The sequence below is a fragment of the Agelaius tricolor genome, unplaced genomic scaffold (genome assembly GCF_023055355.1).
Source record: "Agelaius tricolor isolate 1412-34295 unplaced genomic scaffold, bAgeTri1.0.p SCAF_14, whole genome shotgun sequence".
Classification (NCBI taxonomy): Eukaryota; Metazoa; Chordata; class Aves; order Passeriformes; family Icteridae; genus Agelaius; species Agelaius tricolor.
The window spans coordinates 3,922,711-3,938,525 of record NW_027269274.1 but is presented as its reverse complement, the minus strand read 5'-3'; the positions used below and the strand labels follow the sequence as shown (position 1 = coordinate 3,938,525).

At 44.1% G+C, this 15,815-nt stretch overlaps 1 protein-coding gene across 8 annotated transcripts in view; it reads right to left on the bottom strand.

Moving 5' to 3' along the window:
- FOXP1 (forkhead box P1) overlaps positions 1 to 15,815 on the bottom strand; it is a 376,943-nt gene that overhangs the window by 323,578 nt on the left and 37,550 nt on the right. For all 8 annotated transcript variants that reach the window (XM_071439345.1, XM_071439352.1, XM_071439343.1 and 5 more), the window contains exon 2: positions 7,675 to 7,802. The gene's annotated coding sequence lies outside the window, so the exon portion shown is untranslated. The remainder of the gene's footprint in view (positions 1 to 7,674; positions 7,803 to 15,815) is intronic.

Sequence of the window (15,815 nt, the reverse complement as noted above, 5' to 3'; positions counted from 1 at the left end):
CCAAGCTGTGCTCAAGTGCCTGCAGTGATCCAGGAAAAGCAATGGATAAGGCAGGAAGACCATGGGGTCGTGGTGGTCCATGTGAGAATTGAGCCATTGTGGAGGGCTCTGGCCACCAATTTCATGAGAAATCTCATGGGTGAGAACCAGCCTGCCAGCAGCAATTCAGCTGCTCAGCAGAACAGCATTTCATGATATTTTATATAAACAAAGCCCGGGCCTTTCTCTGTTTATTCAGATGAAATTCCCAATTAAGTTGAGAAGAATTAGTCTTCATTTGTTTCAGAAGAGGCCCCATTGAGACACTGGGAGTTTTCCCTAGCTGAAACACATGGAGAAAAACTTCGACCCTAAAAAGGCATTGCCAAAAAAATATGTTAAACAAACATGACAGTGGATCATTAATATCCCAAAGATTCACTCCATGTGGGGAAAAAACAAGACTGGGAAGGAGGATGTTTTTTCAACAGTAAAATAATGGGCTTGGCGATGTCTTTTTTAATTGATAATTTTGTGTCTCTTGTTCAGCTGTAGCCACTTTTGCTCCGAGCAGTGGTGGCGGCAATTTTATTGGTTCCAGTAGAGCTCTGCTGAAAACAATAAGCATCAAGCTCCCCAGTGCCATCTGTCTTTCTGTGAGGGTCACATCCTGCTGCCCTGGAATCAAGGGGATATTGAGTGCTTGGGAGCTGTCAAGAGCAGCCCCAGGCCCACGGCACCTCCTTTGCAACAAAAGGACCCCAAACGCTTCAGATGCTCTGCACTGAAATCCTGAACCAAACTTTAAAAAGCAATGATGGATATTTTCCCAGAGCAAAGGTCTTCCTTTCATATATATCTATATCTGTATCCATCTCCTTGCTCAGACTTATCTATTACCTGGCTTGTGAGAACAAAATCCATAAAGGCTTGGCAGGGCAGGCTCTCGAAGTTGTTTGAAGACAGAACCACCACACCCCTGTCAAGAGGGAATTACAGCCCAGTTTTACAGTCAACTCTCCCCTCGACTGCTGATGACAGAGCAGCCTCCCTCCACGCTCAGCATCTGGGATTTTACAGCCGCTGTATATAGATGGGATTTTCATGACAAACAACTCTATATTCGGTTTCCTTGTATATCTGAACATGAGAACAATCTCCTAAGGCTCTGCTGGGAAAAAGTATTAATGAAGACAAAGAGCATTTCAGGCTGTTCCCCACCGGAGCACTGTCATGATGACAGTATAAAGACTTTGTCCTACACAAGTGCTTTAAGCCCACATCCTCCTCCTGCAGCAATCCAGGACCCCCCTGTGTGCCTGACCCTGGCAGCCCCTTCCTCACCATCCCACCACCCAACCCCACCTGATGAGGACAGAACCTGCCATCAGCTCACAGAGCTTCCTCTGGTCTCTCATTTCACAAGGCCTCCCTGGAGATGTTTGCTTTTGTCTAAATATTATAAACCAGGGTAAGACAAAAACTTAATAAACCCTGTTGCCTTTTCCCTTTGCACAGCGTCTGTCTCCTCTCACCCAGCCTCACAGCTCATGCAAATGTCAGAGCCAGAAGAGTTCCTGCATCTCCTCGGGTCGCCCCACAGTGAAACCAGCAAAGGTAAACAAACTACTGAAGTCTGGGTATTTTTATTTCAGATGGCATGTAAATCAGTGGATGAAAGCTGGGAATAAACTGGCAATATGAGGGCAGCTTATTTAAGTTTCCTCCCCCAGCTCAGTGTTCCCTCAATGTAACATAGCTGACATAACCCTACACTAAGGAAAAAAAAAAAGGAAAAACCCAAAGAGATATAAGTATTTTCTCCAAAAACAAAGACTCTTCTTTCAAGGTGTTTGGCCAACTCTTTCAGAAATAGAGAAGCATTTCCCTACCAAAGGCAAAATTTTCACCTGTAGGAAATCTAGAGGAGACCAGACACCACCTCAAATGCTCGGTATGGGCACAGGTTTCATTGTGGGACACCCCAAGGAGGAGCCCAGATACCAAGAGTGCTTGGGATGGGCACAAGCTCCTCATGAGAGCAGCAGAACCTGGGATACAGAAGGTGCTCTCTTCCTGCTGTGCACTATTACCTCTTCTGAAACAACAGCCAGAGCAAGAGCTTCCTCCAGGGACTCAAATCAGAAAATGACTGGTCCTGTGTAGAGCTGAAAGCCCCTGCAAAGATGGGTTTTTAAGAGCAGGAGCTCCAGCTGCCACCTAATTGTCTGACCAGTGGGTGCCCCAAACCCACAAGCTCCTCACACCATTATCTCCTGGCAGAGAGGTGTTATGTGCTCCCACTCTTCCCCCTCTGCATCCTTGTTTAAAGCTTTCTGGCTGCTGGTGAGGAAATGATTCTGCCTTGCTCTAAGTTCCTCTCCATCACCTTTCTGTCTGTGAGGACCGGTGAGAGAATGTTTCCACTGCTCTTACATTTCCACATCATCCATTTCTGAGGCCCTTATAGGAAAAAAAAAGGCTGTCTCCCATCTCCTGCTGGTGATAGTTTTATCAGATAATAGCACAAAGCAGTTATGATCCTGTAAAGCTGTTACCAATACCCAGAGGTATCTGAATTGCAGCAGTGAGACAGATCATGCCTGCTGCATTCACCCACCAATGGGCAAAGCCTGAGCAGCATCTAAGGGACCTGTCTACTAAAGAGACTATCACTACTTCAACCTGCCATGAGCAGTTGTTTGGCTTCTCTGATTTTCTGCATGCACGCTGTATTTTTCTATATTTTATTTTAAGTTAAAACCTGCTGAAATTTGATAGCTCCAGACACAACAGTGCCAAGGAAAAGGAGCCTCTGGTCCCTGAGAGGGACCTCTTTCCATGCTGGCTTGACACAGAAAATCTGCTTCTTCAATTATGTCTTCCCTCTTACCTAGACGTGACGGTGTGAAAACATAATAAAAGCTCTCAGAAAAGAAGTTTGAGGAAGCTGATAAAGTATTTTTCAGATCTCATAAATACTTTAATACCAAGACAGCCACTTACACTGCCCAGCTCTGCCCCTGTGCCATGCTGGAGACTGCAGGCACTCACGCCTTCCTAAAGCACCTCCATCTCCATCAGCCCAAAAACTGCCCTGAGCAATAAGAACAAAGCTGCTGCCACCCAGAATTTCAGCTACAGGTCCCACTTTGCTCTCTGCATCTAGAGAGGTACAGGTGCTTTACAAGAGTTTGTGGCGCACACACCTGCAAACTTCGCACACCCCACAACATTTCTGCTGGTTCAAAATATCCCTTCAAGTATCTCAAGTTTGAATGAGGAGATTTTAATTATCCATTCACAACCTCTACCCAGCTAGGGCAAAGCCTTGCAGATAAAAGCTCTGTTCAGGACTTTACCACCTTCTCAAAGCAAAATCTTTTCCTGTTATGTGATTTATTGGAATAATAGGTATTATTTGTATGATTAAACAGGTTACTTGAAAAGCTGTCCCAAAAAAATCATTATAGACACAGAAAAGTCAGGGCTTGCTCTATTGCCACAACAAAAATGCTCTCTTTGCTTTTCTAAATATAAAGCAATAAAAAATACCACAAATTTGGTCAGGACAGAATTCTGCACTAAAGCCTTCATTTTAGGTGTGAGAAGATTTTTTTTACTGAGAAGGTGTGAAATTCCCCCTTCTCCTGGTGATGAGAAAAGCCCTCTGATGCCCCAGCTCCTCCAGGACATAGCCAAAGTCGAAATAATTTTCAAAACTAATATGTACACTGAGTAACATGGTTAACATCATCCAATGAATTTAGATCCACCTACACGGTATAAATATATCTAGATAAACTGTCACCTTCAGCAGAATTCATTAAAATAATGTTGTATCTTCCTTGTTAAATGTAATTTTTTTAATTGAAATTTAATCTTACTGCATTATTTGGTAGATTTTTAATTGACATTTGTAGTAATTAATTGGTAAGCATTACAGCTTTGTCTGAAGAATTTAAAACTAAATTTGACATCGAGATTGGCCAGCCACTGCTGTGAGGTGCCTGCTGGGAGCATTTCATCATCCTCCCAGCCCCTCCTGCTGATCAGAGGTGGGAGATGATGGTCTCTTTCTTACAGTCATGAATTACATTACTAATGTATTCCATTACCACCACGCAAATGTCATGTTAATTCCTGATCATCATCAAGTCATACAATGGTTTCCACGCTGGCACCCAGCCAATTAGCGGTGTGGAAAAATATTCCGCCAATTATATAACTTGAATTAGGTTAAGGACTCAAGAGAAAGCAAAATAAATGCTTTGAAAATACTTCTGAGATAAAATGTAAGTTGACACTGTCTTCATGTGCTATAGCCGATGTTATACAATCTGATAGGCAGCTGCCAACATTCATAACTGTTTATTAAATCTAGCCTCTCTTTATGGTGGCAGCTAAGATCTGTATTTTTACCAATATTAGGTTCATTGTGTTATGAAAAAAGACCAAAATACTTAGGAGCATTCACACCAGCTTATAAAACTTACATTATGTACTTTATTAAATTGTTAAAATTACTTCTTCTCTCCTCCCCCTGCCACAGAGAAAGTTCCACGGACAGAAAAGTTTCATAAAAACCAAGTCTTTCTGGAGCCACTGATGCCACAAGGAGCAAGGGAGATCCTGCAAGGACACAGGTGACAATGTGGGGCTGCTTCCACCTCTCCCTCTGAGCAACTGTGCCAGGGGATGCCAGGCTGGGCTCCTGGAGCTGCCCCCACGCCACTGACACCCATCTGGGTTAGCACAACCTGGGAAACCCACGCCTGCTCCACGGACAAACCCCTCTGGCTCTTGCTCCCTTGCTATCACCAGAAGCACCACAGGGCAAATCCAGCCCTTTCTGTAACCAGGAGCCAGAGGGGAGGACTGAGGGAGGAGAGGGGCACTGTTAGTTAGGAAAGGTGCCCGCAATCCGTGCGGGAAGGGCAGGGACACAGCAGGTCCCTGACGCGCCGTCCGCTCGGTGCTCAGTGCCGCCGGCAGCACCACCAGGCTTTTAGTACCACCCCATTATTGTGATTTGTTCCGTTCTTAACTCAATTTATCCTACAAGCATGGTTATCTCCAATTTAAAAACGTACACAGCACCAGCTCCTCGACTTTAAAAATTCATAACTAGGAGCAATTTGTTAAAACCTCTTACTGTATCTTTCTCTCTCATTTTCCGAGGTGCTGCAATGAGGCAATTCCCTGTTCTGGCTGCTTACCCCAGGTGACCTTTGCCTGCCATAAAATGGTATACAACTAAACTCTCTGCCTTAAATAAAACCCTTGCCTCTTTGAAAGGCCCTACGTATTCAGTCAACACAATCAGCAGAAACCACATTTGGCTACTCAATAAGCTGGAAACCTTTAAGGCGTGCACGGCGCTGAATGAATTCCTGACATCACCAGGGACACTTGAGTGGGGAACAAGAGAGACGGCCGAGAAGTGGCTCTTGCTGCAGCTGGAGAAAGGATCACTCCTTTAAGCTGAACTCTCAAGGAAAACGAGAACAAAAACTGAATTAGCTCGACACGTACCCTCTGCAGTCAGCACATTGCTAGGCAACTTACCATCTCTTGATAGAATTATGGTGGAGGGCTGGTCGTACATCAGGGTTAAGATGAACACAAGCACCAGTTTGGGCCAACTGCTCCTTTCCAGTGGGAATGCTCAATGCTTGGTCATTTGGTATTATTATTCTGCAATACTTCCTAGGCACCTGGAGAGTCTAATGCATTCAGAAGGTATTTTAAAGCTATTATGTGACATGAAAATTTTAAGATAACTGGAAGTAAGTGAATTTTAGGAGGAGTAGCGTGAGTCTTTTTCTTTGTTCAAGCCAGCATTTGGAGGGAGTTAACAATCCTTCTTCTCATTGCTTTTATTTTTTAATAGTGAAGGTATCCAGAGGGCACGTTACTTCAACACTTTGTCTTTACTCCAGATGCTGGCTGGCCACAGCTCCATACCTTCATAATTCAACCTGGTATTTCAAGTGGATGCTTTGAAACCCTCTGGTCCTTCCATTTGCCACCCTGAGACCAGACACAAAGTGCCACTACCAGCAGTGCCACGGGGCTGTCACAGCACCCAGTGATGGCACACTTCACCCATGCCAGCCTTAGAAGGGCCTCTGTCTTTAACAATACCTGGATATTGAGATTCTGACCCCAGGCATTATTTACATTTACTAAAGAGGCATTAAGCAAATGCACAGGGTGCTTTAAATTGAGGCATGTACCTTGCATATAACCCCACATTTCCCATGCATACTTTATAGGCACAAAGAAATAATTAATTACCTAACCACCGTGATTAAAATCAATTGATTCATATGCGACAGAGCAGTGAGAAATTTTTGCATGACTGGAGAAGTCTGGAATTGGTCCCCATTTGGGGATCTCAGTTGTATCAGTGAGGCTGGTAATTCAGACATGAAGGAAATGGTAAGAATCCCTCTCCTCTATGCACACTTTGAGCTGCCATATGGGTTTATTCAACTGTTTACTATACCAGTCGGTAAAAACTGAGCAGCTATTATAATCTTTGCTAAATGACATGGTAATTATGCTACCTCTGGAAAAAAAAATAAAAAATGGAAACAAGAAAAAAAAATCACAATTCACTGATGTACGAATTTCTCAGGTTTTATAATCTTTGAATTGAAATGCACTTTCCAACACACAGAGGGATATTAAATATATAATAGAAACCTGAATTTATTTAAAAAAACAATTTGTGCTCCCAATTCCTACACAATTTAATTATGCAGATTTCCTGGGTTTGAAAGATTTCTTACACAGACTTCCCAGTTTTGCTGCAGAATGAGATGATTCTTGTTTTCCCAAACTAATACTGCCCCTCCTCTCACCCCAGTTATGAAGAGAGGCAATCAGGAGGAGGCAGGTCAGAGGAGTGGGCTTGGAAAGCTCCCCATGCCAGGTTCCTGGGGGATGGGGACAGCTGGAAAAGACACAACCACCTTCTGCATGGCACAAAAGGGACCAGGGGCTTCCTGGGGGGTAACCCCACCAGAAAAGGCAACTGGCCCTTAACAGAGGAGGGGTCTCGCTCCAGCATCTTCCTGAGCTTGATCAAAACAGGCTGTGGAAGGCTTTGTCCCCATGTCCCCCAGGCTGGGCAGCAGCACCAAGGTGAAGCACACGCTGCAGGACAGCTCTCCTGTGTACCAGTGACACCATTTTGTCACTGGGATGCAAGTGCAGCAAATGCTAGAGCTATTTATCTGTTGGCAATGGCTCCTTTGAGAATCCACCATGTGACACATGATGGCAAGGAGACCTCTCCATATCCATATTTCATCACTACATGAATTGCCCACACAAGCTTGGTTTAGATCCTGTCTGTCTGCAAGGCTTGCTGTGGGCAGGAACTTTGCCTGCATGACTGAACTCCAGTTTCACCACCAAAGCCCTTAGAGTTCACAGAATTCAGGGGGATGAAGAGAAGAAAGGAAAGGAGTATTTTTTCTGTATAGGTAATATTTGATATTTCTGCTATTTCATGCCAATGAAGGCTGCTTTGGGTTTTTTTAAGAATAATGGTGACTTGCCTGTAAACACAGACAGTACAACCCCCTCCCACCTTATTAAAAAGGGAAGAAAAAAAATGAGGGAAAGATAATTGGTAAGAAAGAATAAGTGAGAGTTATTGCAAACTCAGCCTTGACAACTCACCAGTTTTACTTGCAGGCATCACACATATCCATTCATGACTCAGGGCAAATACAGGAAAGGATTGGAACCCTTCTCATGGCAAATGTGTCTGGAAGCTGGAGTCACTCAGAAAAAATGTTCTCAGGAGACTGAAAGACAAAAACATGTTTTAAAACTTCACTCAGTTAGAATCATATCAAAGCCTATCGTTTTCCTTTGAAAGTAAAAGGTGGTTATAAATGCTGGAGCTGGGGGGAGCATTACAGAAGCATGTCTGTGTATCAAACTATCACACAGCAGACTCTATTTGGCTTTAAATAAAACCAAAGCTTACAATATTAAGAAAGGTTTTTAGAGACAAATGCTTATTTCACATTTGCAACGTGCTCCTCCGACAGGAGAGCTTATGTTCCTTCTAAATACCAAAATGTGTCACCATCCAAATCCACATTCTGCCTGAAAACATTGTACTGAGCACAAAATCCAGATACTTTAACCTACTTTGCATTATCAAAATATAACACACTCTGAATTTCTGAACTATTTACTCTCTGTCTTCACTCACTGCATCCTGATTAAACCTTAATAAAATGTAGAACCTCTTGTTAGCATTAATCTTTCCTCTGAGATAAGGAAAAACACATATAAAAACTATTTGATGTTCAGGGTGGAAAGGCAAAACTTGCAAACATCAGTTAAGAAATACCAATTAGTATGTTTTTTTCCCCAGCTATTAGTAACACAGATTGAGCTTAAGCTTAGCTCAGAGGAAGCTGTTCCCTGTACAAATGAAACACCCATTTTACTAATAAGATGTATAATATCTTCACTGATACAGTATCTGCACTGAGTAACAACTCATGCTCAGAAATACAACCAGAGTGTTCCCAGGGCTGTTCTGCATCACATCTATGAAACCACATGGGATTTAAACAGCAGCTCTGGTGCCTGCCCAAACTGGGGAAGGGCACACTCTGCCCCAATGAATGCACCAACACCTGGGAGAGCCTCTGCTCCCAGGACCTCTGCACGACAGGGACCTGCAGCATAAACCCCAGGGGACAAAGACAACTTTGCAGTGGACAAAAACACCTTGAAACACTCAAAAAGGAAAAAGCACGAAAGCAAAAATCACCTGTGGTGCTTCTGAGCCCTTCATTCCTCAATCCTCACCCTGAACAGCATCCCCAAGGCAGTGGCTGCACCCACCAGGGCAGGACAGGGGCAAGCACTGCCGGCCCCAAATTAACCTCATGGAGTTAATTACTTTGGCAGTCCACTGCAGCCTTCCTGAGGAACATCTGGAAGCTTCTGTCTTAGCAACAACTGCATGAAATTTTGTAAGACAAAATCCAGGTACTTCTCTGGCCCTGGGGCTTTCTCCCGTTCTTTGCTGAATGCGCAACGGCTCAAAGATCACAAGGGTTCAGAAATCTAAATATAGGGCCTGTGTGACCCTGTTAAAAAACTGTGCTACACAATAAAAATAGATCCAAAAAGGGTTTTTAAACAGCATTTATGCTAAAAATGACTTCTTTCTCGGAGACTCTGCAATACCTGCAAACCAAAAGTGACCTGCATCTTGCACTGGTTGTATTTTATTCATGAGGGGCAGAGCACTTGAGAGAAGCAACAGAGCAGTGTCAGAAACACACATCTGAGCCTTTCTTTATTGCTGTGCTTGATGACAGATATGCAGATGGGTTTGTAGCTGAGCAGAAAGCTGCATCTACATATGTTGGGACAAGATTTCTCCAGCTGACCTGCTGCACCACAGTATTCAACTAATCTTTATCCATGATACATCTGTAGGGCAGGAAAGTATCATGAGCCCTCTTTAAAAATGAGGAATCGAGGCTCATTTTAGCTACTGCTTGCTCAAGAAATTAATGTTCAAGACTTTTGAAGCAAAATTATTGTCTAAATAATATATGTGGTCTGCAGAAATGAGTGCTGCAGTGTACAGAAGCACTGTCCTCACCTGCAGATTCCTCAGCATAAGGAATATCTTGGCACCCTTGTGAAAACAAGCAGACCTGGAAGCTTAGAGAGCTCCTACCTGAGGAATAAGAAGTAGTACAGGGAGGAGGCAAAGACATTCCATCCAGCTTGCCCTGAACTCTGACAGTGCACCTGGAAAAAGTGATGCTTCTTACGCCATCAAAAACTGACCTCACTCCACAAAACATTTCTTCAGCCAGGTTTCCCAAGGGAACAAAGCCTACATGATCACCATGTACTTTCTGCACCCAGCCCCACCTGCATCTTTTGAATCCCTTGGGATTAATGGGAGCAGAGAGCTCCCAAAGACACGAGTTCTCACGGCATTAGCTCCGGGGCTTGCCCCACTGGTGGCCTCCAAACCCAGTGGCTCCAGGCACAGCTCCAGGCTGAGCCCAGCACAGCAGCTCCTGCCAGGAGGGAGCCCAGCACAGCCCAGGGGCACACAGCCAGCTCAGGCACTTCCAGGGCTGGAGAACCTGGAGAAACAACCCGTACTGCTGGGGGGGAGGGTGGAGGAGCGAGAGGAACAGATTATAGATCGGTTCTGATAAACTCAAGCCTTTAATGATCTACCCACACACTCCAGTTCGATCTGGCATTGACAAATTGAAGCTTCTAATGATGTGCCCACACATTTGAGTTGGCCACTCCTCTTCCACAACTTTCACAAAAATAGCACGCTGGGTTGAAGACACAGAAACTCTAATACTGCTGCAACATGAGCAAAACCCTTGATCAATTTTTGGCAAATCTTCCCCAAAAGATTTTTTGACAGGGCTTCCAATACAGCCCTCTAACAAAAACCTTCTGCACTGCCCCGCTCCCATACAGATTCTTAGAAGGCACCAGTTTGATAAGGGGCAATGAGATGCAGAAGCTTTAGCATAACTGAAGTACAAAGTCAATCAAACCTTGAAACAGGAATCTGGGCTTCATTAATTCCAGCAATCACAACGTTTTTATTATCACTGTATTAATCAGAATAGGAAACCTATTAATCTGCCCCCAACAAAAATTAATCTTTGTATTATTGAGCAGATTTGAAAGACAAGTTTTAATATTTCACTGTTTAAATCTCAAAGGCAGAGGCACACAGCTCAGACAATCGGGCAGATCACTGTGGACTTCATCTCATCAGCATGAGGTCCCTCACCTTTCCCTCTCTCTGTGCATCTCCACCCTGGGGTCCAGCTGCTCCTGGGGCTTCTGAAGGAACCCAGAGCATCATTCCTACATCAAACTGCAAAACTGGCTGCACTGAAGTTCCTGATACACTAAAGAGCTGTCAAGAGTTTATGCTGTAAAGGAACAGCACCACAGCCAGCAGTGCCTGGGTGGCACAGGCTGGAAGTACCCCCCATGGCAAGGGCTGCCTGGGTGTGAGGGAGCTCTGCAAAGGGCAGGACACACCTGAGAGGCAGCAGAGGTATCCCTGTGTGCACAGGGGAATGAGAAGAGGTGCAGTGGGAGAAAACAGCAAGCAAGAAAGTATATCTGAAATTCCCGTGCTCCACCGGAGCGAGTCAGGGACTGCTACACAGCTCAGGCCAGGCAACCTGAACCAACCCCCCCAAAGCTGCAAAACATCCCCCCAACACCACAGAGGCCAGAACAGAGCCCAGCTTAAAGGAGAAAACAGATGGCAGAGGAAAAGTCCTTAAAAAACAATGGCAAGGAGCAGGACGAGTCAGAAGGGGGCCAAGGAAAAAAAGAGGAATGACAAATGTGACTGAAAAAGGAGGAGAACCATCCCAAGCATCTCCAGACAGCCATGCCCTGCCTGGGGAGGGTGACATGGATGAGCACATGGCTGCAGTTCCTTTTGCTGCTCTTCCATCATCATCCTGCTGGGGCAATTGCTGATGAACAGGTTATTTTGCTACTTGGCCAAATTTTCATTAAAGCAGCTTTCACCAATACATGAATACATCCCCACATGCATTGACACACACCTCGGGATTGTATCTGGCACAATCCAGGCCTGATCAAAGGCAGGATTTCAATCATCTCACGCACGACTCATGTCAGGCTGTTTACTGACTGCACTGGAACCACAGAACCCTGTTTTAGCTAATGATTTCTCAAAGCCATGTTGCACAAAAGAAAACAGGTTCAACTTGTACATCAGTGCCTAAGAGACTGCTCCAAAACAGACAACTGTATGAAAAGTTGTGCCCATGTATACATATATACAAAACTGTTTTTAAGTGACTGTTTTAAATTAGAATAAATCTGTGTTCCACCAATTAAGCTTTGAATGCACGGCTGATATCGCTCGCTATTTTAAACAAGCGGCATAATAAACGCAAAAATTCAAATATTTTAGAGAAAATACTTGGAGAGTTGAGGCATTAATTTTGCCATATACAATCTGTTTCACAGGGATTTAAAAAGCTTTATTGCCACCCTGGGTACATTGGAATAAAGATGAAACACCATCCTTTCCTATTTACATATTAAAAAATACGTGCCTTCTTGATAAAGATTACCAGGCTTGCTGATACATGACTCTGTTAAAAACAACACAGCCTGTCTAGAAAACCCAAAGCCCCAAACCAGAAGTGTCCTTGCACTCTAACAGTTTCCAAATGGAAATAAAATGTACTGCTGGCTTGTTTACCCTCCCCTCTGGCGAGTGTCCTGGGGGAGGGAGGCCAGAGGAGCTCCCCAGGGCTCTGCCTAACCATGGAGCTGTTTATCAGCCACCAGAACCAGCAGCAAAATAAAGGGAGTAAGATCAGACAGGAAAACCTTGGGATCTCAGGATGTCTACATCCAGGTGGGGAAAAAAAAGAAAAAAAAAGGAGAAAAGAAACAAACAAACAAACAAAAAAACTACCAAAAAACAATCAAACAAAATATACCCCCCCCAAAAAACCTCCTAACATCCTTATTCTTATTTCTGCCTAATACATTTTGACTGCAGCTTGTGATGATCAGCTAAAATGCTTCAATACAGACAATATTTTCTCAAAAATAAATAACCTTTTCCCTTTTCCCCCTTTTTTCTCTTTTCCCCCCTTTAAATAAACTGCATTAGAAACACATGTCCAAAGAATCCCTAAAAAAGACCACAAAGTCTGCTTGCGAGGGGAACCTCATTGCACCAAGTGGTAACATTTGTTCTCCCCTTTCAGCTGGGATCCACCTCAACTTTTTGATGTTGGTTGGAGCTTTTATTTGCAAATAGAGCAGAGCTGCCTGGGATGGAGGGCTCCTCTGGAGCATGCCATGTGGTCTGCACAGATGTTCCTTTTATTCCCGTGTCCCACAAGGCGCTGAGGCTCGCCGGTGTTAAACAGATTACGCAAGTAGAACACTTGATTTTGCATGTCCCCCTTTTTTTCCAACAGTTGTCTAATTTACTCAACTCATTCTGCCCCCTCCTTGTCCCTCACAATCACTATAGAAAACACAGAAAAATGCAGCTGAAGCAAGGAAGTTTTTCCTCCAGGAGCAGAATATACAGGAATGCTCAGCATCCGCAAGCAAGGCAGAAATGCAGAAGAACAAAACTTATTGGGACAGTAAAGTAACCAGCTCATTAGTCAGCCTGTGCTAAAGACACTTCATTATATCCCAGCAGCACCAGTCGCTACAAGTAGCATAATCTCTCACCCTTATTTATATGTCCAAATAAGAAGTGAACTTTTTCCAAAAAAAAAAAAAAAATCTAACACCAATTATGGGTGCTAAGCATTCGAAAATCCTTGAAAATCTGGCCTTCAACTCGGTCACAAAGAAGGGGCTTAATTTCCCGGCTGTCAGGCATCCCAATCAACAACTGAAGTCAATGGGATCTACACAGCACCTTATTAAAAAAAAAAAAAACCAACAGAGCCTAAGAGGCCTATTAAGGAACTACAGCTACAGGGAGAGAACCTCACTGCTGAACCCAGCAGCAATACACAGCTTTGTGCACCAGCCACTCCGCTCTCATGCTTAATTTGATTAATCATTTTGGTATTATCCCCAATTAGAAAAGTGTCTAACAGGAAAAAAAAATCAATTAAAAAAAAAAAATTGGTTTAAGCCTAAGGAACGGCAGCTACTGAACACACAACGACTTGGGACTCCTGGCATTTACCAAGGATACAAAATTGAAACTAAAAATTGCGGACAAATACAAAGGCATTGGTGTTTCATCCAGACTGCGGATTATGAATTTTTTTTTTTTTTTAATAAACTGAAACCGAATTCCAGATGTTGAAAGTTGGGAAGTAAAAACTGCTTTAGCTGTAAAAACACAGAAAGGTGAGACAAAAAATTCTGCTGAAATATAATGAATCTTAGGGATGAAAGGAAAGCCCATGCACCCCTTCACCAGGAGAGGGCTGGGACAGAGATTTTTACATTCTTGTGTGCCAAGCCAGGTAGTGGCACAGGGGTTTGCCCTGAGTTTCCTTTTAACAATGGACAGAGAAGAGCAGGAATCCCCGGGAACTCCTGCAGCAGAAAGAGGAACAAACCTCCCTTGCAGTTCTGCATGGAACCTCCTGGCACCCAGACTTGGCTCCCTGCAGCCCAGGGGTGGCACCTGTGCAGCAACACCAGGGCAGGGGGCACTTGTGGGTGGATGCCAGGGACACAAATCAGCACATCCCAAAGACACACAAACCCACCTTTTCTTCCACCAGAGTCCAAATCACCCCTGACATAGCAGAGCCACATCTGAGGCTCCGCAGTCCCTTCAGCATCCAAATACAATCCAAATTTGGACCCGCATGACTAGTTCTAGGTTTATTTTATGGGCTTGATCACCACCAACACTCAGGGATTTTGAAAGCAGAATTCAAGGCAGTAATTTGAGATCACTGGTTTCGCCTCTGTTTGTTTCCACCACAGCATCCACAATGCTACAGATGAACACAGAACATTTAAAGTATCCCACAGCATCCCACCAACTCCTTCCCAGAAGTGACTGAGTCTCACCCTAAAATTCAGGAACAGCAGCAAATGTTTGGATTCTGATAAGAAGGGGAATATTCATCAGCATACTTCACAAGTGATGCAGTCACAACTTGCAAACTTAGTCACAGAAATATGACTGAACTTGTCTGCTACCACACAACAAAGTACCGTCTAGTGGTTAAAATCGGAGGACATGATTCAGGAATGCAAGCCTTTTCAAAGAAGAACTAAAACACATGATTAAGTGCTGTTGAAGTCAATAGGCTGATTCAGAGACCAACTTCTGGAGCGATGGATAATACTCCCCACATTGCCATATGGCTCTCAGTCAAACTTCCTAGAAGCATTTGCTAATACCAGGTTCCACCACAGCTTTTGGGAGGCCTGCTTTTCTTTTGCCCTTTTTTTCCCCCCCTTTCTTTTTTTAAACCTATGTCTGGGATAATTTTCACCCACTCTGAAGATCCTCCAGGCTCTCACTGACTGAGAGAGAATGTGCCATGATTACTGCATGGTGGTGCAGATTCATCCAACAACTAATAATCTCAAATGCAAAGTTATCTATATATATAAAAATGAATTCAAGAGCACATTATATAAATATATGCTGTATAAAATAATAAATGCAAATCTGCTATAATCCAAAGGCACTTTTTGTGGTCTTTAGTGAAAGGCACGCAAGCCTGTTACAGTGATGAAATCCAGCACAAGCATCTTGGCCAGCTGAGGGATCTTTGCAAACAATCCCAGTCCCACCTCAGAACTCCGGAACCTGCTTCCTTTACGACTCGCAAATATTTCATTTCTCTTGCCAGCTCCCCGCTCGCTGCTGCACTGAAACGTTCTGGGGCAGGTTTGCTGTTCTGCTAGTATCTTGTGCACAGACAGCAGCCCCTTGTCACAGCTTCCTGCAGGGTGGTGACACCAGCACATCCGACCCCTCGGGCAGCACTGCCGCCCCACCAGAGGGTCCCCCAATTTCCTGGGAACGCCATCCAACAGCACCTCCTGCTCCCCTTCCCCAACCCTGCCAACACAAACACACAGCAAACCAAACCTTCCAGCAGGATAAATGGCTACCCAGCAGTGCTCAAGCTACATTTACAGCAACTCGGTTACAGTTTGTATTTCTATTTATGGGATGGGAAACGAAGGGGAAGACCACTGGCAGAGCCACCCACTGACTTCCATGGCCTCCCCCATGCACACGATGGAAATAATCCACTAATTTTGCACATTTCCTAATC